The sequence below is a fragment of the Rhinoraja longicauda genome, chromosome 43 (assembly GCF_053455715.1).
Source record: "Rhinoraja longicauda isolate Sanriku21f chromosome 43, sRhiLon1.1, whole genome shotgun sequence".
NCBI lineage: Eukaryota > Metazoa > Chordata > Chondrichthyes > Rajiformes > Arhynchobatidae > Rhinoraja > Rhinoraja longicauda.
This window is the reverse complement of record NC_135995.1, coordinates 5,882,740-5,907,764: the sequence shown is the minus strand read 5'-3', so window position 1 is coordinate 5,907,764 and position 25,025 is coordinate 5,882,740. Positions and strand designations below refer to the sequence as shown.

General features: G+C 49.0%; 1 protein-coding gene and 1 long non-coding RNA gene across 2 annotated transcripts in view; one reads left to right on the top strand and one right to left on the bottom strand.

Moving 5' to 3' along the window:
- Positions 1–9,533: 9,533 nt before the first annotated feature.
- LOC144612092 (uncharacterized) lies at positions 9,534–12,564 on the bottom strand. Its single transcript, XR_013549618.1, has 3 exons — positions 12,458–12,564; positions 12,031–12,148; positions 9,534–9,748 (listed from the first exon to the last, which is right to left on the bottom strand). It is a non-coding gene; the product is annotated as an uncharacterized LOC144612092 (long non-coding RNA).
- A 9,284-nt stretch (positions 12,565–21,848) lies between these two features.
- The window catches only part of LOC144612202 (uncharacterized), a 66,737-nt gene continuing 63,560 nt past the window's right edge, over positions 21,849–25,025 (top strand). The window contains exon 1 of the mRNA XM_078431758.1: positions 21,849–21,960. The gene's annotated coding sequence lies outside the window, so the exon portion shown is untranslated. The remainder of the gene's footprint in view (positions 21,961–25,025) is intronic.

The following is a 25,025-nucleotide window of genomic DNA, read 5'->3' as shown; positions in this document are numbered from 1 at the left end:
CATACAGAATAGTGAAAGAGTGAATGTGGAGAAGATGTTTTCACTAGTGGGAGAGTCTCGGACCAGAGGCGATCACTTCAGAATTAAAAAATGCACCTTTAGGAAGGAGATGAGGAGGAATTTCTTGTCAGAGGGTGGTGAATCTGTGGAATTCATTGCCACAGACGGCTGTGGAGGCCAAGTCAATGGATATTCTTAAGGTGGAGATTGACAGATTTGTAATTAGTGCGAGTGTCAGGGATTGTGGGGAGAAGGCAGGAGAATGGGGTTGAGAGGGAGAAGTAGATCAGCCATGATTGAATTTCGGCATAAACGCGATGAGCCGAATGGCCTAATTCTGCTCCTAGAACTTATGAACGTGTAAAACTTCGAAGCATAAACTGCTGGTGGAATGCAGTGGGACAATCTCTTACCTTGCCGGAGATCCGATTGTTTTCCGGATCGTATCTCCAGTCGCTCTGCGGCCCAACATCGTGGAGCTGGAGGCCTTGCCTGGGACTGACTTTGAGCCCCACCGTGGACTTGCCATCGGAGCCGATTCCTTGCCTGGGATCGAAGCTCCAACCGCAGTAGACAATAGGTGCAGGAGTAGGCCATTCAGCCCTTCGAGCCAGCACCACCATTCAATGTGATCATGGCTGATCATTCTCAATCAGTACCCCGTTCCTGCCTTCCCATACCCCCTGACTCTGCTATCCTTAAGAGCTCTATCCAGCTCTCCCTTGAATGCATTCAGAGAATTGGCCTACACTGCCTTCTGAGGCAGGGCATTCCACAGATCCTTCCGAGGCAGGGCATCCCACAGATGCAGACTTTAACATCAGGAGCTTGCGGTCTAGGGTTGAGACAAATTCGGGAGCTCCAAGCTGCACGACATTCGACAAGCCCCGACCCAGGGTAGATCGCCCGGCGTGGGGGTGTTGAGATCCCCCTCCCCCCCCCCCCCCAAGCTGGAGCTCGACCACCCCGACAAGGAACGCCCGCCAACGGCTACGGGAGTCAAGATCAACCCATCAACGGAAGGTTAGAGACTCCTGACCCCTGGAGAACAAAGGAGGGAGAGATTTAACTTTTTTTCGCCTTCCATCACAGTGAAGAATGCGGAGCAGTCACTGTGGTGGATGTTCAGGTTAAAATGTATTTTGTGTGGCCCGTTGCTTTTTATTGTTATGTCTGTATGGCAAATTAAATTCCTCGTATGTTGCAAAACATACTTGGCTAATAAGGTATAATTGTGATTGTGATAAATGTCCTCTTGGGGGCCTGGGAATGGGGAAGATGATGCTGCTCCTTCTCAGAGTATTGTAGTGATGGCACGGTGGATTGGTATGCAGGGCAATGGTAGAACAATGACAGGAATGGTTCAAGAGAGCATACTTGTGTTCGCTCATGGACTAATTTCTCTTTTAACATTAATCACAATTACTTAACTTAACGTTTGATTTTATCTTCTGAACTTTTGTTATACATTGGAATCTGATATTTTTCCTGGTAAACTGACAGTGAATGATTAAAGAGAGTGTGGTTCATGTCCAATTTGTAAAGGACGTGAAAGTAAGAGAGTATTGCTTTGTGTATTATTAATATAGGACTATGAACAGTGTAACTAACTTACATTACAGAAAATATTCATCAAACTGGTGTGGTACATTGTGGGAAAGAACAATGAGATTTTATTCTCTTTTCAACCTCTTGTCTTTTATCTTTTCCTGTTATGTAATTTTGTGGACATCTTGTGTATTGTTTTACCATTTACCTTCTAATCAGCAGTATTATTGAAAACATTGCAGGTGCCTTGCTCTAAGGTATTATCTTGGATTGATCATTGCCTTTAAATAGTTACTTTTGTTTACCTGTAATAATGTTTCATCTAATTTCCAAATCTAAGCAATCTGGTCTTATATATATCAGTAAATGACTTCAGATAAATCTCAAGTTTCTGATTTCACGTCACCACTCATCAGCTCAATGTACATTCCTGTCATTTCAACATGGTTTCTGAGATTTACCTTCTCTCATATTCCACAAAATGATTTCCTGAGCTAAAATTGTTCATCACAATTGCTCACATGGAAAATTATATTATTAGGGCCAACTCAACCTTGTCTTGCATTTGATAAAGTTCAGTTTAGATACAAACCATGAAATCACTTTTCGGTATTGTATGCTTTATTAAATTTCTTGTCTCTTTGCATGGTCTTAATTCATCTGCCATGTTATAAATGCATCATTAATTCACATAATAGACTGTTACATTTATCCTTCAAAACGCTTTTCTTGGAGATAACTCCATGCACCACAGCACTGTTACCATTAAACATGCTCTCCACATTCCATCATGCTGGTTATTATCAAATCATAATTATACTCTCTGGTCAGGATTACTCTCCTGAAGTTTAGAAATATCCACGCAGCTGAATTCGGCAGGTGTTTTGAATTAAACAGCAGCATCTTTATAGCGACCCATTACACATATCATGAAGTGATTTTTTAAAACAAATTATGACAAATACCATTGTATGTCCAAAGTACATAGTTGTCTCTGTTGTGATATTGTAAGGACTACTTTGTTGTATCACAAGGACTACTTTGTTTGCCTGTGTAGTAACGTGTACATAAGAGAATGAGGTGATTTGGTGGTCACTCTGGTTCCAGGTGGCCATGGAATAAACAGCCTGGATTTAAGCTCCAGCCTTTAAACCTTTTAAGCACGTGTACTTGTGGTCAGTCCAGGGTCATAACAAAGGTATAACAGACCACGAAGTACAACAGTCTCCACCAGAAAGACTTTGGGATCTACAAGCGTGGAAACGACTAAAGAGGCAGAAAAGAGAAGTTATAATTTAAGAAATAAGGAGAGGATAATTTACACAGAAGAACGGGAGCTCCACGATGAGGATTACCTTTGTATGTCCAAAGTAACCAATCTACTTCTTCAGAGCAACCATATTTCATTAGGAGCATTTTAGTGATGGCACGGTGCATTGGTAGCCAGGGCAATGGTGGAACAATGCAGCCTTTGGTTCAAAAGCACAGACGTGTTCGCTCATGGACTGACTTTTCTTTAAAAATGAATCACAATTACTTTTCGTAACAATTGTCGTTGATTTCTGGAATTTTGTCATACATTGGAATCCGACCTTGATTATTTGTAAAATACAGAGATTTGAGGAGAGTGTGGTTCATGTCCAATTTAGGCAAGGCTCTTTGCTGTGTACATTCAGGCATTATCAAGGATATGAAAGTGTTTTGAACTAAACGGCGCCATCTTACCCCAACATATTCATGGTGACCCAATACAAACATCATGAAGGGATTCTTTACAAATTGGCTAGTTAATCCCTCACATTTTGAATGCTTCCTCAGAAGTGTAACTTTGGAAAAAGTATTTTTGTCAACATCTTCTGTACAGCATCTGCATCATGGTAGTATTATATTCTGAAATACTTCTACTAGCCCCGACCCAGAGTCGATTGCTCGGCGCAGGGGAACCGAGATCCCTCCCCCGATGCAGGAGCTTGATCGCCCCGACCACCGGCTACGGGAGTCAAGATTGTCCCGTCAACGTAAGGCGTGAGGCCCCCGACCGCGCGAGGACAAAGATGGGAAGAGATTGAACTTTTTTTCACCTTCCATCACAGTGAGGAATGTGGAGGAGTCACTGTGGTGGATGTTCATGTTAAAATGAATTTTGTGAGTTCCTTATATGGCACTTAAGAAGGCATCCTGAACCCTCCAGACCAACGCCAGCTGGACAACCTTCTTCCTCCAGAGGAAACCCAGATTCACAATGTAAATGTGGGCAGAGTCTGTTCACACCATCTAATGGAAGGAATGGAATTGGGAAATCTGGTGATATCCAAGGACGAATAAAGGAGACGGCACGAATGTGCAGAATGTGGGAAGTGTTTCACACACGCAGGTCACCTCCACCGACATTGGAGAGAGACCGTACAAATGTTCTGACTGTGGGAAGAGATTTTCTTATCTCCGTCAGCAGAAAGCTCACACCTGCCTTGAAACGTGCCCCATGTGCAGGAATGTCTTTAAGGACACCGCAGCTTTCACTGTTCACCTGTGTTAAACAGTAACACAGAGAAAGGTCACCAATTTTCAGTGTTAATATTTCCTTTATATTATTTCATTTTATATTATTTCAGTTCTTTCCCGTTGGAATTATTTGAGCAATTATTTGTTTTCCAACAGTATTAATATTGGGACTTGTTGTATTTCCCTCTCTATGGTGATACTTTATGTGGAGAAGTCTGGAGTATAAGGGATGGGTCCATGGTTTCCCATTCCCTGCGAGAATTGGGGACCAGGGATGGGTATCATTGTCGTATGTCCGACCCTCTCCAGACTGCATCGACCGACTGCGATAAACTGCCCTACCAGGTATATTCTGACTGTGTGGGATCGCTGCTGTTGTGATGCAGTCTGGTTATCGCACTGTGTTCATCAACAGAAGCCGTACAAATGTTCTGACTGTGGGAAGAGCTTCACATACTCAGCGGTCCTCCATTAAAACCAGCGGATCCATACTGGCCACATAAATGCACAGACTGGGCAACGTTTCACTGAGCAGGGACCTCCAATGACAGCAGTGGATCCACACAGGAGGAGCCATAAAAAAGCCGACCATGGGAAATGTTTCAGTGAACAGGTACCTTCAGTGGCTGCACACTCGCGAGAGGCCGTTTAAATGCACAGATTGGGAAGAATTTTACACGGATAGATCACCTCCAGCAATACCAGTGGACCCACACCACAGAGAGGCCTTGTGAATGTTCACACTGTGGGAAGAGTTTCACACAGGCAGGGACCTTCCAGTAACATCGACAAATCCACATCGGAGAGAGGCAGATTGAATGTAAATGTTCAGATTATACGAAGAGTTTTACACGAATAGATCATCTCCAGTGACATCAGCAGATCCACAACTAGAGGCCGTGTAAATGTTCAGGCTGCGGGAAGAGTTTCACACGAGCTGGGACCCTCCACCTACACCAGTGGACCCACACCGGAGAAAGGCAGTGCAAATGCAGTGTGCAAGAAAGGTTTCAGAGTCCAGCTCCCTCCATCAACACCAGAGGACCTACACGGGATAGACGCTGTAGGAAGAGTTTCACAGACTGCATGAATGTGCAGATTGTGGGAAGAGCTTCGCAGGGGCAGGGACCCTCCACCAACAGCACTGGACCAACACCGGAGAGAGGCCGTACAAATGTTCTCACTGTGGGAAGAGCATTCCTTATCTCCGTCAGCAGAAAGCTGACACCTGCCTTGAAACGTGCTCCGTGTGCGGGGCATGTCTTTAAAAATTCAGCAGCTTACACTGTTCATCTGAGAGCCTGTGTTGAACAGAAACACAGAAAAAGGTCACCAATTTTCAGTGTTATTATTTCCTTTATATTATTTCATTTTATATTATTTCAGTTCTTTCCCTTTGAATTACTTTGCGTAACTATTTGTTTTCCAACAGTATTAATATTGGCACTTGCTGTATTTCCCTCTTTATGATGATACTTTGTGTGGAGAAGTCTGGGGTATAAGGGATGGGTCCATGGTTTCCCACTCCCTGTGTGAATTGGGGACCAGGGACGGGTATCGCTGCCGCATGTCCGACCCTCTCTAGACTGCATCTACCGACTGGGATAAAGTGCCGCCACTGGGATATTCTGACTGTGCGGGATCGCTGGGATCGGGGCTGTTGTGATGCAGTCTGGTTATCGTACTGGGTTCATCAACTCGGTGATTGATAAATCAACCCTTTTATTGTTGCGGCAAGTCAGGAGTGACCCAAAGAGACTGTCATTCCTGCCGTCACTGCACTGTTGCATTTACCACGGCAGAGTTCCTTACAAGGCACTTACGAAGGCACCCTGAACCCTCTAGACTAACGTCAGCTGGACAACCCTGTTCCTCCAGAGTGAACACAGATCCACAATGTAAACTTGAGCAGCGTCCTTTCACACCATCTGACGGAAAGAGTGGAATTGGAAAATCAGGTGATACTCAAACATGGACAAATGAGAGACGGCATGAATGTGCAGAATGGGGGAAGAGTTTCACATGGGCAAGGCACCTCCACCAACACCAGCGAACCCACACCGGAGAGAAGCCGCACAAATGTTCTGACCTGGGAAGAACTTCAGATACTCAGGAATCCTCCAGAAATGCCAAAGGATCCACTCTGGTTGTCAGAGTCCAGTAATACTCATAAATCTGGTGCACTTGGGAGTTTGCTGCTGGATGGCCGATTTTTTAGGCTGTTGCATGTTGTCCACATTGTTCAGTTTAGTTTAGAGAGCCCATCGAATCCGCACCGACCTGCAATCCCTGCCCATTAACTATCCTACACACACTAGGGACAGTTTACATTTATACCCAGCCAATTAACCAACAAACATGTACGTCTTTGAAGTAGCGGGAGAAAACGAAAGATCCCGGAAAAAAACCCCACAGAGGTCACAGACAAACCCATAGTCAAGATAGAACCCGGGTCTCTGGCATTGCGAGGCAGCAACTCTACCGCTGCCCCACTGTGAAACCGTTCAAATTGTTCCAATGAAGCAGACAAAATCTTTTGGAACAGCACCATGTCTGAGTGTGGTGCAGTCCTTGAGGTCATCATTAATATGGACAATTTCAGATAACCAGCCTTTCCAGTTTGTATCAGAACTGGCCACATCATCTGACTGCATCCAGTTCTGATCAACGGTCATTGATCTGAAAAAGCATTTTTCAGAAGACATTTGAACATGGATAAGAAAGGTCAGAGGGCTATGGGCCAAATGTGGGCAAATAGAATCAGCGTAGAGGAGGCATCTGGGTCAGCATGGTCAAAGTTGGGCCAAAGGGCCCGTTTCTATACGGCCTTGAAACATGAACTGTTTCTTTCTCCACAAGATGCTGCCCGACCGGCTGAGTATTTCGAGCATTTCCTGTCATTATTTATTTGTTCTGTCTTCGTCTTTATTCGTTGCCCAGCCCCGAGTTGACTTATTTGAGGTGTAGGTCGTCCCCAGCTTAGGAACACACTAAAGTGCAGTCCATACTCGACCGAGTGTTATCGTCCGGGTTCCCAATCTACAATATTGAAACTACTGAGGCTTGTCTATCAGATCACAGCGCTATTACTTTTGATGCATCTCTGCCTTTATCTCATCTCCCTGTTCGCTACTCCCGCTACATAAATGCACTGACTGCCAATAAGTTCTCCGAGGCTCTCATAGCTGCCCCCAACATCTGCACTATTGAGGCTTCTCCCCCCATCTCAGCACTGAGGATCTCATCTCTTTATTTAACACCACTTGCTCTTCCATCCTGGATTCTGTTGCTCCTCTTAAAATGAAAAAGCCTAAGCCCAAAGGTCAGCCTTGGCTCAATGACACCACCAGAGCCCTAAGAAGGGAGTGCAGAAAATCAGAACGGAGGTGGAAATCTGATAAGCTTCAAATTTCCGTCGAAATTCTGAGAAACAATCTTCTCAAATACCAGGAAACAGTAAAGTCGGAGAGAGCACAATACTTTTCTGACCTTATCTCCAAAAACTCTCAAAATTCCAAGATCCTATTTAGCACTATTACCTCTGTCATATGTCCCGCCCCCAGTACCAGCTTAGTTTGGGTCCCCTGCTAAGTGCGAAGAATTCTCTAAATTTTTCACCAGCAAAGTCAAGAACATTAGAATGAATATTTCCCCTCCCACCCGTGACCTAGCTGTCTCACTGGTCTTTGCTCATCTAAATTGGACTATTTCCAACCCATCACTCTATCCTCCCTTGCAAAGCTTGTCTCCACCATGAAACCTGCAACCTGCCCACTTGACGCTGTCCCCACTACCCTTCTGAAGGATGTCATTGCAATAGCCAGTCCCAGTATCCTCTCTATCATCAACAGTTCTCTGGCCACTGGCACCGTTCCAACCTGTTTCAAGCACGCGGTGGTCCAGCCCCTCCTGAAAAAACCTAACTTAGACCCCACCTTACCTAGCAACTACAGGCCCATTTCCAAACTGCCATTCCTGTCAAAAGTCCTTGAAAAGGCAATTCTAAATCAATTAATGCCTTACCTACACCAAAATACAATCCTGGAAGGTTTCCAGTCAGGTTTCAGGGCCCACCACAGCACAGAGTCTGCCTTGTTGAAGGTACACAACGACCTGCTTCTCGCCATCGACACCGGCGACTGTGCTATCTTGCTCCTTCTCGACCTCAGCGCAGCGTTTGATACAGTGGATCACACCATCCTTATTGACCGTCTCCGGTACGGGGTTGGCGTTGATGGCACTGCCCTGAGTTGGTTCATTTCCTACCTCAAAAATAGGAGTTTCTCCATAAACATAGGCAATTATTCCTCTTCCCCAGCTAGCCTCTCCTGCGGGGTTCCACAAGTCTCCATCCTAGGCCCCATTCTCTTCTCTCTATACATGCTCCCCCTCGGCCAAATCATTCAAAGGCACGGCATTTCTTTCCACTGCTATGCGGATGACACACAACTTTATCTCCCCCTGAAACCCAACAACCGGTCAAATTTAATCAGCCCCATGCACTGCCTTGAGGACATAAAATGTGGATGGCACAGAACTTCCTTCAACTAAACGAGAGCAAGTCTGAGGTCATCCTATTCGGCCCCCCCGACTCCATTAAAACGATAACAGGCAGCCTTGGAAGCCTATCCCCCCTGGTCAAACCGCACGTCAAAAACCTGGGCCTGATATTTGACTCGGCATTAAAATTTGACAGGCAAGTAAACGCTGTGGTAAAGGCCAGCTTCTTCCAGCTTCGTACCATAGTGAAAATCAAACCATTCCTCAAATCTGACGACACTGAAAAAATCATTCATGCATTCATTTCCTCCCGCTTAGACTACTGCAACTCCCTATACACTGGGATCAGTCAATCATCCCTGTCCCGCCTACAATTGGTCCAAAACGCCGCAGCGAGACTCCTGACGCGTACCCGTAAAAGGGAGCACATCACCCCGATCCTGGCCTCTCTCCACTGGCTCCCAGTAAGGTACAGAATCAATTTCAAGCTCCTCCTAATCACATATAAAGCCCTGAACGGGCTTGCCCCCCCTTATATCAAAAATCTTCTATCCCACCACTCTATCTCCAGGTCCCTCAGGTCGGCCGATATGGGGCTACTCACTATCCCGCGGTCTAGGCTTAAGCTCCGGGGTGACCGCGCTTTTGCGGTTGCAGCTCCAAGACTGTGGAACAGCATCCCTCTCCCCATCAGAACTGCCCCCTCCATCGACTCCTTTAAGTCCAGGCTCAAAACCTATTTCTACTCCCTAGCGTTTGAGGCCCTCTGAGGGGGCGCTGTGGACTGTTTATGTATTGTGCTGTTATGTTTATGTGCCATTTAGTTGTTCGTTTATTAGTACCTGAACTGATGTACAGCACTTTGGTCAACGTGGGTTGTGTTTAAATGTGCTATACAAATAAAATTGACTTGACTTGACTTGACATATACATGAGCGAGTGTGTGGGAGACGATGGGATAGATTTACCGGCTTATGCGGGGCTGCAGGTATCTTCTGCCGTGTGGGAGCTCTGTTCACGGCCGCATGTTGGGAACGGTTCCCAGGAAGGAATCCCGCCGTAACCGGGGGGAACGTCCTTCACCGTCTCCAAAGCAACTTCTTGATGCATCTAATGCATGTGTTCTGTCCCAGGCCAGCTGTGTGCTTCCAACACAACACCACATCTCAGTCACAACTGGTACTCTGACTTCCACAGTCTGCAAGTTTCAAACATCACAGTTTCAGCACAACCTCACCATACACCCAATTAACACATGTTGTATGAAGGAAGGACCTGCAGATGCTGGTTTAAACCGAAGTTAGGCACAAAAAGCTGGAGTAACTCAGTGGTTCAGACAGCATCTCTGGAGAGAAAGAATGGGTGTCGTTTCAGGTCGAGAACCTACTTCAGACTGATCGGTTCGAGACCCTTCTTCAGACTGATGAAGGGTCTCGACCCGAAGCGTCACCCATTCCTTCTCTCCAGAGATGTTGCCTGTCCCGCTGAGTTACTCCAGCATTGTGTGTTTATCTTCGGTTTAAACCAGCATCTGCAGACCGCTGGGTTGCAAGCTGCCCAGGCGAAATATGAAGTGTTGTTCCTCCAATTTGCGTTTGGCCTCACTCTGACAATGGAGGAGGCCAGGACAGAAAGGTCAGTGTGGAAATGGGAAGGGGCAGTAAAGTGTTTGGCAACTGGGAGATCAGGTAGGTCCCTGGCACAAATACATATTGTACTTGCTTTATCTTTCTCATAATATTATCAATCTTTACAACAATATTCCATTGTAGCAACAACAGAAACACAGTGCAGGAACAGGCCCTTTGGCCCACAATGTCTGTGCCAAACATGATGCCAAGTTGAACATGATCCATATCCCTCCAATCCCAGCATATCCATGTGCCTTTCCAAAAGCCTCTCAAACATCACTATTGTATCTGCTTCTATCACCACTTCTGGCAGTGTGTTCCAGGCACCCACTACGCTGTGTAATAAAAATCTTTCCCAGCACATCTCCTTTAAACATCTCTTTTTGACCTTAAAGTTATACCCTCCGGTCTTTGAACTTTCATCAACCTTCACTCTCATAATTTGATTTACTCTCAAAGATGCCTCTCATAATTTGATTTACTTCTATCAGGGCTGCCCACAGCCTCTGACGCTCCAGGGAAAACAATCCAAGGGTTTCCAACCTCTCCTTGTAGCTGATCCCCACTAATCCAGGCAGCATAACAATATTAAAACACTGAGTGATACCAGCAATATTTAAAACATTTGAATATTTTACTGTTCACTTCAGCTACCTCTTATACATCCCACTGACTAATGTATTAGAAATAGGTTCAAACATTAAGACCTTTCTGTCATGGGCTCCTCCAGTGCCATAGTGAGGCCCACTGGAAATTGGAGGAACAACACCTCATATTTCGCTTGGGCAGCTTGCAGCCCAGCAGTATGAACATAGACTTCTCCAACTTTAGATAGTTCCTCTGTCCCTCTCTTCCCCTCCCCTTCCCAGTTCTCCCTCTAACTTCCTGTCTCCACCTATATCCTTCCTTTGTCCCACCCCCCCTGACATCAGTCTGAAGACGGGTCTCGACCTGAAACATCACCCATTCCTTCTCTCCTGAGATGCTGTCTGACCTGCTGAGTTACTCCAGCATTTTGTGAATAAACATTAGGAGACTTGTTCCAGACGATTATCAGTGACATATTGCATTGCATGTTATGAAATATCAATTAACTACAAAAAAATTTGTACTGTTGGATTAATTTCAGGAGAATTACTTTTCCTAACGTGCTGCTTTCTGCTAACTTACTGTTCAGAGCAGATAAAATAGGGCAGTACTAGTGCCAGAGACCTGGGTTCAATCCTGTGTATGGGTGCTGTCTGTACGGAGTTTGTACGTTCTCCCCTTGACCTTGGCCAAAGGCTAAGATAGGGTGGATGTGGGGACGAAGTTTCCACTAGAGTCGAGGACTAGAGGTCACAGCCTCAGAATTAAAGGACGTTTCTTTAGGAAGGAGATGAGAAGGAATTTATTTAGTCAGAGGGTGGTGGATCTTGGAATTCTTTGCCACAGAAGGCTGTGGAGGCCAAGTCAATGGATATTTATAAAGCATAGACAGATTCTTGATTAGTACGGGTGTCAGGGGTTATGGGGAGAAGCCAGTTGAATGGGGGTAGGAGAGAGAGATAGATCAGCCAGGATTGAATGGCGGAGTAGACTTGATGGGCCGAATGGCCTAATTCTGCTCCTATCACTTATGACCTGCGTGGGTTTCCTCCAAGATCTTCTGTTTCCTCCCCCACTCCAAAGATGAACAGGTTTTGTAGGTTAATTGGTTTAGTATAAGTGTAAATTGTCCCGAGTGTGTGTATGATAGTGTGTGGGGATCGCTGGTCAGCGCAGACTCGATGGGCCGAAGGGCCTGTTTCCGCAAAATAAAAAAGAGTCCCATCCCGAGTTGGTAGAACCTTCCCATTGAAACACTTACTATTGACTTGAATCCCAATAGATTACAACACCACCTGTCTGATATCCTTTGATTCGTTGTTGGCAGGTCACAACATCAAAATGAATGCGTAAAGCAAAGAACCGCAGATGCTGCAAATCTGAAATAAAAATAGAAGAAAATTAAAAAAAACATTCAGCAGGTTAGACAACACAATTGTGTAAAAATAACCAGTTCAGTTTGGGATCAGAGACCCTTCACCAGAGTAGGAATGAGCAAAAAAGGCAAGTTGTTTTTCAGTTGCAGAGAGTGGTTGGGGTGGATTGGTGGATTAAAGGGGAAATCTCTGATGGGGCAAGAACAGACGAGAAAACGTAGTATTTGGAGTCAGCAATTAGAATAAGATGATAGTACAAGGAACTGCAGACCAGACTAGACTAACAGAACACGTGTATGAGATTAAACTCACCCAGAGAGTGGTTGCAATAATGGGACACGCTGCCTGTGGTGATGGTGGAGGCTTGAACTTCCCTGCAGCTGCAGGAGGCTGCTCCACTACAGGGGGCTGCTGTACTGCAGGAGATGGCGGCGCTGCCCTAGCAGCTGCGGCTTACCTGCAGTCCATTTGTCTTTGTGTTTTTGTTGTTTTTGTTGTCTTAATTGTAGTTGTGATGTGGTGTTTTTGTGTTTTTGTACTATGTGTGTATGTGGGGGGGAGGGGGGGAACTGTAACATTGTAAATATGTGTCCCTTCCGAACGGAGACCCGACCTTTGTGTTCTGGGCCGTGTCTCCGTTCCTGCTGCGGCCTACCATCGGCCCAACTCCTGGAGCTGGCGGCCTCCAGGGCTCTGGTTCGCAGAGCCCGCGGACCAGACTCATCATCAGCGGAGCCGGCCGTTCTCGGAGGGTGCGGGAGCGGCTGCGACTCGCCTTAGGCTCGGGCCGCGTGGATGCCGAAATCGGGAGCTCCGGCAGCGGCAGCGTGTTCGCCCGCCCCGGATCGCGGGGCTTGGGTCGGCCCGCCGCGGAAATTTCACCGTCCGGCGCGGCCTGAAATAGGCCACGGAATTTTCTCTGCTCGGCGGGGGCTTCAATGTCGGGAGCCCCGACCGCCCCGACTTGCAGCGGGGCTTGGGTCGGCCCGTTGCGGACATTTCACCGTCCGGCGCAGCCTGGAACATGGCAACGACAACAGCCTGACCGCAGGAGAAGACGGCAGGGGAAGAGAAAAAGACATTCTGGCCTTCCATCACAGTGAGGAGGGGACTGGAGGAGACTCACTGTGATGGATGTTTCTTTTTGGGGGGTTTTGTGTTGGTTGGGGTTGTGTAATTTGCTTATTTTATTGCTCTTATTGTTGGACTGTGGGTGACGAAATTTCGTCCAAAAAACTTGTTTTTTGGATGACAAATAAAGATATCTTGAATCTTGAATCTTGAATCTCTTGAATGCTCCACTGCACCTGCTGCTCCACTGCAGGAGATGCTCCACAGCAGGGAGCTGATGTGCATCATCGGGAGCAGCTCCATTGCAACACCAGCTCCGTTGCAAGGAGCTATTCCACTGCAGGGAGCCATTCCATTGCGGGAGCTGCTTCACTGCACAGCTGCCGCTCGAGTACCGGTCGCCCTGAAGTGGACAGCTCGAGCCCCGTCGCGAGTCTCCCGCCATCTTCGCTTTCGCGCCGCAGGGGGGGGGCGGGGCTCGGCGTCAACGTCAACGCACGTCAGCCCTCCACACGTCAGCCCTCCCCGGCAGTGCGCCTGCGCCGCTCTCTCTCTCTCTCTCTCTCTCTCTCTCTCTCTCTCTCTCTCTCTCTCTCTCTCTCTCCCTCACCACCCCTCTGGTTGAAGCGAGGTTTAGATGAGGTGAGGTTTAGTTGAGGTAAAGTTTAGTCGGGAGGTTTGGTTGAGGTGAGGTGGGGTTTCGCCAAGGCGGTTCAGTGAGGTGTGAGGTAAAGTTTAGCAGAGGTGAGGGTTTAGTTGAGGTGTGGGGTTTAGCCAAGGTGAGGTTTAGGTTGAGGTGAGGTTTAGTTGAGGTAAAGTTTAATCGGGAGGTGGGAGGTTTAGTTGAGGTAAAGTGTAGTTGAGGTGTAGTTTAGTGAGGTGCAGTTTAGTGAGGTGCAGTTTAGTGAGGTGTTGGGGTTTAGTCGAGGGAAGGGGTTTAGTCCAGGGAAGGAGATTAGTGAAATTTAGTTAATTGCGTTTTAGTTGAGGTGAGGTTTAGAAGGGGTGAGGTGTAGGTGTGAGGTGGAGTTTAGTCGTGAGGTGGGAGGTTTAGTTGAGGTAAAGTTTAGTCGAGGCTAGGATTGGGTGTGAGGTGAAGTTTAGTCGAGGTGTGGGGTTTAGTCGAAGTGAGGGGTTTAGTCGAGGTGGGGTTTAGGTTGAGGTGTGGTTTAGGAATGAGGAGATTAGTCGTGAGGTGTGAGGTTTAGTGGAGGTAAGGGGTTTAGTGGTTTAGGTGCGAGGTGAAATATAGTAGGTAGGTGTGTTTAGTTGAGATAAAGTTTAGTTGAGGCAAGGACATAGTTGAGGTGTGAGGTTTAGCTGAGGTGAGGTTTAGCTGAGGTGGGGTTTGGCTGAGGTGGGGTTTGGCTGAGGTGGGGTTTAGTCAAAGTGAGGTTTAGGTGTGAGTAGTTGTTTAGTAGTGAGGTGTGATGTTTAGTCGAGGTGAAGTTTAGTCGACGTGAGGTTTAGTTGAGAAGTGTTTAATTGAACCAAGGTATAGTGAGGTGTGAAATTTAGCTGAGGTGAGGTTTAGCTGAGGTGAAGTTTGGTCGAGGTGATTGAGTTTAGTTGAGGTGAGATAAAGTGTAGTCGAGGTGAGGATTTAGTCGAGGTGTGAGCTTTAGTTGAGGTGAAGTTTAGTCGCGGCACAGTTTAGTGTGTTGAGGTTTAGGTGTGAGGTGAAGTTTAGGCGAGGCGAGGTTTAGTAGTGAGGTTTAGTTGATACAAGGGGTTTAGTCCAGGCGAGGGGCTTAGTCGAGGTGTAGAAGTGAGCGCAGGTGAGATGAGGAAAAGTAGGTATCTGAGCTCGGGAGGAGAGACAGGTGCTGCTGAAGGAGACGAGACCATGTCTGGGATGCAGGGCTTAAGAGGTGAATCTCCAGGGAGCTTTGACATGGAGAGCGGGCAGAAGATGCCGGACAAATGTCCTCTAGGAGGCCTGGAAATGGGGAAGATGTTGTTGCTCCTTCTCAGACCATCGCAACCCCAGGAATTGGTGTCGGTGAGGAGTGGATGAGTTCCCTGTGCTCTGGAGGGGATCACTGACATTAATATTGATCTGGGAGGCCATTTAAACCATCTCCCTCATCCTTCTAGTTGTCTGTCTCCATCTGGCAACTTTCCTCAGCTGTGAGGAAAGAATATTAACCTGAAACATTCACTCTGTTTCAGGCAGATCACGCCTGACCTGCACTCTAAATGCAGTTTCCTCTCTTACTGTGATATGGTTTATTACTTCTTGGAATCAATAATGTGTTGATCTTGCTGGAATGCAATTAACAGCTGATTTCTTTCAACCCTGGAAAAAAATTCACTATATTCTGAGAGAAGAAAGATCTCATTTCTATCCTGAAGAAGTTACCCTTTAATTTTGTTGTGATTCATTATCCTGGAAATGTCCTGTATTAAATAAAAAAATGATATTTTTTAATCTGTTTTGAAATTAATATCTGATAATTAAGATTATGCTCCAAAGTGTATCAGGTACAATGTTTGTTTTTCCAGGATCCTGACCATTTCAAAGTAATTAGAAACATAGAAAATAGGTGCAGGAGTAGGCCATTCGGCCCTTCGAGCCTGCACCGCCATTCAATATGATCATGGCTGATCATCCAGCTCAGTAGCCTGTACCTGCCTTCTCTCCATACCCCCTGATCCCTTTAGCAAAAAGGGCCACATCTAACTCCCTCTTAAATATAGCCAATGAACTGTCCTCAACTACCTTCTGTGGCAGAGAATTCCACAGACTCACCACTCTCTGTGTGAAGAAATGTTTTCTCATCTCGGTCCTAAAAGACTTCCCCCTTATCCTTAAGCTGTGACCCCTGGTTCTGGAAATTGCTGACTATTTTACCAAGAAAGAGTTTGAAGAAATAAGTGACTGGGAGAAGCTCCATTCTAAGAATGTGAAGCGGAATTACGAAGCCATTCTTGCCGTTGGTTTGTACAAAATATTATATTGTGGCGCATCGAGAGAGGCCCGAAATAAAGGCGAGGAGCCGGGTATTTTGGGGCGTTCAGTTTATTTCTCAGTTATCAGGCTGGGCGAGTGCTGGAAAGGCTTCGCGCTCAAAACTTTGCCCTTATATACCTAATACAGGACCGCCCCCCTGGACTGGTCCATTCCCGTGCCGAGGGGTCGGTAGTGGTATGGTATGGCGCGACCCTTGGGAGCTGCCACAGGACCCCCCCCCCCCCCCCCCCCCAGAACCGGAGGCACGAACCGCACTGGTGGTACGCACCGGACCGCGTACGGAAATCGGTCGACAGAGGGGCCGGCAGAGGCACAGTTGGAGGGACATGTGGTGAGACCCGCAAAGGTGGGCGACCTCGTGGCCAAGGCTGGGCAAGCTGCACGGTTGGTCGATGTCCAAGTGGGCCGGCTTCAGGTGGTCAATTGACATGTCCTCCGGCCGGCCCCCCGTGTCAATAGACAATAGACAATAGGTGCAGGAGTAGGCCATTCAGCCCTTCGAGCCAGCACCGCCATTCAATGCGATCATGGCTGATCACTCTCAATCAGTACCCCGTTCCTGCCTTCTCCCCATACCCCCTCACTCCGCTATCCTTAAGAGCTCTATCCAGCTCTCTCTTGAAAGCATCCAGCGAACTGGCCTCCACTGCCTTCTGAGGCAGAGAATTCCACACCTTCACCACTCTCTGACTGAAAAAGTTCTTCCTCATCTCCGTTCTAAATGGCCTACCCCTTATTCTTAAACTGTGGCCCCTTGTTCTGGACTCCCCCAACAAGGGCGGCACGGTAGCGCAGCGGTAGAGTTGCTGCTTTACAGCGAATGCAGCGCCGGAGACTCAGGTTTGATCCTGACTACGGGTGCTGCACTGTAAGGAGTTTGTACGTTCTCCCCGTAACCTGCGTGGGTTTTCTCCGAGATCTTCGGTTTCCTCCCACACTCCAAAGACGTACAGGTATGTAGGTTAATTGGCTGGGTAAATGTAAAAATTGTCCCTAGTGGGTGTAGGATAGTGTTAATGTACGGGGATCACTGGACGGCACGGACTTGGAGGGCCGAAAAGGCCTGTTTCCGGCTGTATATATATGATATGATATGATATGATATGATATTGGGAACATGTTTCCTGCCTCTAATGTGTCCAATCCCCTAATTATCTTATATGTTTCAATAAGATCCCCCCTCATCCTTCTAAATTCCAGTGTATACAAGCCCAATCGCTCCAGCCTTTCAACATACGACAGTCCCGCCATTCCGGGAATTAACCTAGTGAACCTACGCTGCACGCCCTCCATAGCAAGAATATCCTTCCTCAAATTGGGAGACCAAAACTGCACACAGTACTCCAGGTGCGGTCTCACCAGGGCCCGGTACAACTGTAGAAGGACCTCTTTGCTCCTATACTCAACTCCTCTTGTTATGAAGGCCAACATTCCATTGGCTTTCTTCACTGCCTGCAGTACCTGCATGCTTCCTTTCATTGACTGATGCACTAGGACACCCAGATCTCGTTGAACTCCCCCTCCTCCTAACTTGACACCATTCAGATAATAATCTGCCTTTCTATTCTTACTTCCAAAGTGAATAACCTCATACTTATCTACATTAAACTGCAACTGCCATGTATCCGCCCACTCACACAACCTGTCCAAGTCACCCTGCAGCCTTATTGCATCTTCTTCACAATTCACACTACCCCCCAGCTTAGTATCATCTGCAAATTTGCTAATGGTACTTTTAATCCCTTCGTCTAAGTCATTAATGTATATCGTAAATAGCTGGGGTCCCAGCACCGAACCTTGCGGTACCCCACTGGTCACTGCCTGCCATTCCGAAAGGGCCCCATTTATTCCCACTCTTTGCTTTCTGTCTGTCAACCAATTTTCTATCCATGTCAGTACCCTACCCCCAATACCATGTGCCTTAATTTTGCCCACTAATCTCCTATGTGGGACCTTGTCGAAGGCTTTCTGAAAGTCGAGGTACACCACATCCACTGACTCTCCCCTGTCAATTTTCCTAGTTACATCCTCAAAAAATTCCAGTTGATTTGTCAAGCATGATTTCCCCTTCGTAAATCCATGCTGACTCGGAATGATCCCGTTACTGCTATCCAAATGCACAGCAATTTCGTCTTTTATAATTGACTCCAGCATCTTCCCCACCACTGATGTCAGACTAACTGGTCTATAATTACCCGTTTTCTCTCTCCCTCCTTTCTTAAAAAGTGGGATAACATTTGCTATCCTCCAATCCACAGGAACTGATCCTGAATCTATAGAACATTGAAAAATGATCTCCAATGCTTCCACTATTTCTAGAGCCACCTCCTTAAGTACCCTGGGATGCAGACCATCAGGCCCAGGGGATTTATCAGCCTTCAGTCCCATCAGTCTACCCAAAACCATTTCCTGCCTAATGTGGATTTCCTTCAGTTCCTCCATCGCCCTAGGTTCTCCGGCCCCTAGAACATTTGGGAGATTGTGTGTATCTTCCTCAGTGAAGACAGATCCAAAGTAATCTGACAAAGGTTGTCTGTCCGTGCTCCAGCACCCGGTACGGGCCCTCATACGGCCTCTGGAGCGGCGTCCGGTGGGCGTCACGGCGCAGGAACACAAAGGCGCAGTCCCGGAGGGCCAATGGCACGTAAGGGCGGAATGTCCCATGGCGGGACGTCGGCACCGGTGCGAGCTTGCCAACTCGCTCTCGAAGGCGCTGTAGGGTGGATGAGGGTGGTTCCTCTCGCCCCGGCAACGAGGGCACGAACTCCCCGGGCACCGTGAGCGGGGACCTGTATACGAGCTCCGCTGATGATGAAGCCAGGTCCTCCTTGGACGCAGTCCGGATGCCCAGCAAGACCCATGGTAGCTCATCCATCCAGTCAGGGCCGGAGAGTCGCGCCTTCAGCGCTGTCTTCAGCTGCCGGTGGAACCTCTCCACCAGGCCGTTTGCCTGCGGGTGATAGGCCGTGGTGTGGTGCAGCCGCACGCCCAACAGGTGGGCCATGGCCGACCAAAGCTCAGAGGAGAACTGTGGCCCCCGGTACAATGAGATGACCACCGGCACCCCAAAGCGAGCGATCCAGTGTGCAGCCAACGCACGAGCGCATGTAGCTGTGGCTGTGTCGGCCAGCGGTATGGCCTCTGGCCAACGTGTGAAGCGGTCCACCACCGTGAGGAGGTGTGTGATGCCCCGGGACGGCGGGAGAAGGCCCACAATGTCCACATGCAAGTGGTCGAAACGCCGGCAGGGTAGACCGATCTCCTGGAGTGGCGCCCGGACGTGGCGTTGAATCTTCGCCATCTGGCACGGAATGCAGGTGCGGGCCCAGTGGCCAACCTGCTTGCGCAGACCGTGCCACATGAACCACGCAGCTACCAGTGCGGTCGTCGCCCGGATGGATGGGTGAGCCAGCCCGTGGACCACGTCGAACACCCTCCAGCGCCATGCGGCCGGGACGATGGGGCGCGGCTGACCTGCCGACACATCGCACAGTATCGTCGCTCCTCCGGGGCCGAGGGGGACATCCTCAAGGCGGAGGCCAGAGATGGCAGTCCAGTAGGCGGGCATCTCCCCGTCCGTTAGCTGGGCCTCCGCCAGGGCAGAATAATCAATGCCGGGCGCCACTTCTAAAACGGCATTAATGGCGGGGCGAGACAACGCGTCGGCCACCCGGTTTTCCTTCCCCTCGATGAAGCGGATGGAGGTGGTGAACTCAGAGATGTACACCAACTGGCGTTGCTGTCGGGCGGACCACGGGTCGGAGACCTTTGCCAGGGCGAACGTGAGCGGCTTGTGGTCCATGTATGCGGTGAATGGGCGGCCCTCCAGGAAATAGCGGAAGTGGCGCACGGCCAGGTACAGAGCTAGGAGCTCGTGGTCAAATGCGCTGTACTTCCTCTGGGCGTTGTTGAGGTGCCGGCTGAAGAAGGCCAGGGGGCGCCAACTCCCGTCCGTCAGTTGCTCCAGTACGGCACCAATCGCCGACTCTGAGGCGTCCACAGTAAGGTCTGTGGGGGCATCCTCCCGTGGGTGAACCAGCAGCACAGCCCGAGCCAGGGCCTCCTTCGCGCCGTCGAAAGCTGTTACCGCCTCGTCGGTCCACACGACGTTTTTATGCTTCCCCGCCAGCAGCTCGTATAGCGGCCGCATGATGTGGGCCGCGGATGGCAGGAACCGGTGATAAAACGCCACCATGCCGACGAACTCCTGCAGACCGCGCACCGAGGACGGACGGGGATACCAGCGGATGGCTTCGACTTTGTCCGGCAGGGGAACCGTGCCTTACGAGGACACACGGTGGCCGAGAAAGTCAATTGTGGCCATGCCGAAGCGGCACTTGGCGAGGTTGATAGCCAACCCGTGCTCGCTGAGCTGCTGAAAGAGCTGCCGGAGGTGGGCACAGTGCTCCAAGATGTCGTCGAGGTAGACGAACAGGAAATCCAGCCCGCGACACAGGCCGTCCATTAACCGTTGGAATGCCTGCACGGCGTTCTGGAGGCCGAACGGCATCCGTATGAACTCGTACAGTCCGAACGGCGTGATGATTGCCGTCTTGGGCACATCCTCCGGGTGGATGGGGATCTGGTTGTAGCCTTGCACCAGATCCACCTTCGAGAATATCGTGGCCCCGGCCAAATGGGCGTTGAAGTCCTGGATGTGGGGCACGGGGTATCGGTCCTCGGCGGTAGCGACGTTCAACCGCCGATAATCCCCGCAAGGTCTCCAGCCCCCGTTTGCCTTGGGGACCATGTGGAGTGGGGATGCCCATGGGCTGTTGGAAGGGCGGATGATCCCCAAGGACTCCATCGTGCGGAATTCCTGCCGTGCCAGGCATAGCTTCTCAGGCGGCAGTCGGCGTGCTCGTGCATGGAGGGGTGGGCCGGTAGTTACTATATAATGGACCACCCCGTGCTTGGGGGTCGACGACCAGAATTGCGGGGCCATAATATACGGGAATTCCGCCAGAACCCGAGCGAAATGGGAGTCCACGGACGACAGCGGGCGTACAACGGGCTCATTCAGCCGCAACGCAATGGGCTCCATCGTGGCGGCGTGGACCAAGCGCTGCTGCCTGACGTCCACCAGGAGAGAATGAGCCCGCAGAAAGTCAGCCCCGAGCAACGGTTGGGAGACGTCGGCGATGGTAAACTGCCACATGAAATGACTGGCGCCGAAAACAATGTGGACCGTGCGGACGCCATAAGTCTGAATGTGACTCCCGTTTGCAGCGGTGAGGATGGGCCCTCGCTTCCCAGAACGAATGTCCAGCAGCGAAGGGGGCAGGACGCTCAGCTCCGCCCCGGTATCCACGAGGAAGCGGCCCCCGGAGCGCCGATCCCAGGCGAAAGAGGCGGTGAATCTGGCCGGCCGCCACGGGGACTATTGGCAGCCACCCCGGCGTTTCCCGGGAACGTGCACGGCTGGCGGCATTATCGGGCTGTAGCACCCCAGCGCTGGTGGTAATAACACCAGTGCCTCCGACTGGTGCTGGCTGGAGCCTGCTGTGTGGGACTGCAGGTGCATTTGCAGGTGCAGGACCCGCGATGGCCACCGGGGGCAATCTCGCAGGCCTCCGGGGCATAGCTGTCACTCCTTCCACAGCTCCCCCGCCCGACCGGAGAAAATCGGGCGCTCCTCGAGTGACGTTAGCGCGCTGACGTCATCACGGCGCGCCGCTCATAGCGCGTCCGCGCGCCTGCCGATGGCCCGGGTGTCAACAAAGCAGGCGTCTGTGAGCTGCAGGCGAATGTCGGCCGGCAGCACGTGCAGGTAAGTGTATTCAAACATCAGGCACGGTCTGTGCCCGTCGAGCAACGCGACCATCTCCTTCAGGAGGCTAAATGGGCGCCGGTCACCGAGGCCTGGCATGTGGAGGAGCCTTTCGGCCCGCTCCATTCGGGTTAGCCCGTAGGTTTGGAGCAGCAGCTCCTTAAGGGCTTTATATTTATCGTGGGCCGGTGGGTCCTGGAGGAACTCCGTGACCTCTTCGGCCGTGTCCTGGTCAAGGGCTCCCACCAGGTGGAAAAAACGGGTGTCATCCGTTGTGTTGCCCCGCAGCTGGAACTGAGCCCGGGTGGTCCCGAAAGTCGGGAGCTTGATGGCTACCACGTCGACAGCTGCGGCCTGGTCGGCCTGCGAGCTGGACGGACGGTCGGCTTTCCATCGTATGTCCATCCTACTATGAATGGACCGTCGAGGTCACCAATGTGGCGCGTCGAGAGAGGCCCGAAATAAAGGCGAGGAGCCGGGTATTTTGGGGCGTTCGGTTTATTTCTCAGTTATCAGGCTGGGCGAGTCTGCTGGAAAGGCTTCGCGCCCAAAACCTTGTCCTTATATACCTAGTACAGAAAACAGGGAATCATGACCAATTAGCCTGACATCGGTGGTGGGTAAGATGCTGGAATAAATTATTGAAGATGAAATAGCAGTGTATCTGGATGGCAGTAACACGATCGGTCCAAGTCAGCATGGATTCATGAAAGGGAAATCTTTATTGACTAATCTTCTGGAATTTTTTTCAGGATGTAACAAGTAAAATGGATAAGAGAGAGCCAGTGGATGTAATGTATCTGGACTTTCAGAAAGCCTTTGATAAGGTCCCACACAGGAGATTAGGGGGCACAATTAGAGCACATGGTATTGGGGGTAAGGTATTGACATGGATAGAAAATTGGTTCGCCAGGCTGGGACCGCAGCTATTTACAATTTCTATTAATGATTTAGATGAAGGAATTAAAAATAAAATTTGCAAATTTGCAGATGCCACAAAGCTAGGTGGCAATGTGAACTATGAGGAGAATCCTATGAGGATGCAGGGTAACTTGGATCGGGTGTGTGAGTGGGCAGATGCATGACAGATGCTGCATAATGTGGATAGATGTGAGGTTATCCACTTTGCTGGCAAGAACAAGAAGGCAGATTATTATCTGAATGGTGTCAGATTAGGAATAGGGGAAGAGCAACGAGACCTGAGTATCTTTCTACATCAGTCACTGAAGGTAAGTATGCAGGTAAAGCAGGCAGTGAAGAGAGCTAATGGCATGTTGACATTCATAACGAGAGGATTGGAGTTTCAGAGCAACAGGGTCTTTCTGCAGTTGTACAGGGCCCTGGTGAGACCATACCTGGAGGATTGTGTGCAGTTTTGGTCTCCTAATTTGAGGAAGGACATTCTTGTTATTGAGGTAGTCCAGCGTAGGTTCACGAGGTTCATTCCCAGGATGGCGGGACTGTCATATGATGAAAGAATGGAACGACTGGGCTTGTATTCACTGGAATTTAGAAGGATGAGAGGGGATCATACAGAAACATATTAAATTAAGGGATTGGACAAGCTACAGTAGATGCAGGAAACATGTTCTCGATGTTGGGGGTGTCCAGAACGAGGGGGCACAGTTTAAGAATAAGGGGTAGGCCATTAGAACAGAGATGAGGAAAAACTTTTTCACCCAGAGAGTTGTGAATTTGTGGAATTTTCAGCCTCAGACGGCAGTGGAGACCATTCACTGGATGCATTGAAAAGAGTTAGATAGAGCTCTTAGGGCTAGTGGAATCAAGGGATATGGGGAGAAGGCAGGAACGGGGTGCTGATTGTAGATGATCAGCCATTGAATGGTGGTGCTTGCTCGAAGGGCCGAGTGGTTTACTCCTGCACCTATTTTCTATGTCTCTGGTCTTAATTCATCTGCCTTGTTACAAATGCTTCATTAGTTCACATAATAGACATATAACATATAACATATATAACATATAACAACTACAGCATGGAAACAGGCCTGTCCGGCCCTACCAGTCCACGCCGACCATTCTCCCTGACCTAGTCTCATCTACCTGCACTCAGACCATAACCCTCCAATCCCCTCCTATCCATATACCTATCCAATTTACTCTTAAATAATAAAATCGAACCAGCCTCCACCACTTCCACCGGAAGCCCATTCCATACAGCCACAACCCTCTGAGTAAAGAAGTTCCCCCTCATGTTACCCCTAAACCTTTGTCCCTCAATTCTGAAGCTATGTCCCCTTGTTGGAATCTTCCCCACTCTCAAAGGGAAAAGCCTACCCACGTCAACTCTGTCCGTCCCTCTCAAAATTTTAAAAACCTCTATCAAGTCCCCCCTCAACCTTCTACGCTCCAAAGAATAAAGACCCAACCTATTCAACCTCTCTCTGTAGCCTAAGTGCTGAAACCCAGGCAACATTCTAGTAAATCTCCTCTGTACCCTCTCCATTTTGTCGACATCCTTCCTATAATTTGGCGACCAGAACTGCACACCATACTCCAGATTCGGCCTCACCAATGCCCTGTACAATTTCAACATTACATCCCAACTTCTATACTCGATGCTCCGATTTATAAAGGCAAGCATACCAAACGCCTTCTTCACCACCCTATCCACATGAGATTCCACCTTCAGGGAACAATGCACAGTTATTCCCAGATCCCTCTGTTCCACTGCATTCCTCAATTCCCTACCATTTACCCTGTACGTCCTATTTTGATTTGTCCTACCAAAATGCAGCACCTCACACTTATCAGCATTAAACTCCATCTGCCATCTTTCAGCCCACCCTTCCAAAAGGCCCAAGTCTCTCTGTAGACTTTGAAAATCTACCTCACTATCAACTACTCCACCTATCTTAGTATCATCTGCATATTTACTAATCCAATTTGCCACACCATCATCCAGATCATTAATGTAAATGACAAACAACAGTGGACCCAACACAGATCCTTGGGGCACTCCACTAGACACTGGCCTCCAACCTGACATACAATTGTCAACCATTACCCTCTGGTATCTCCCATTCAGCCATTGTTGAATCCATCTT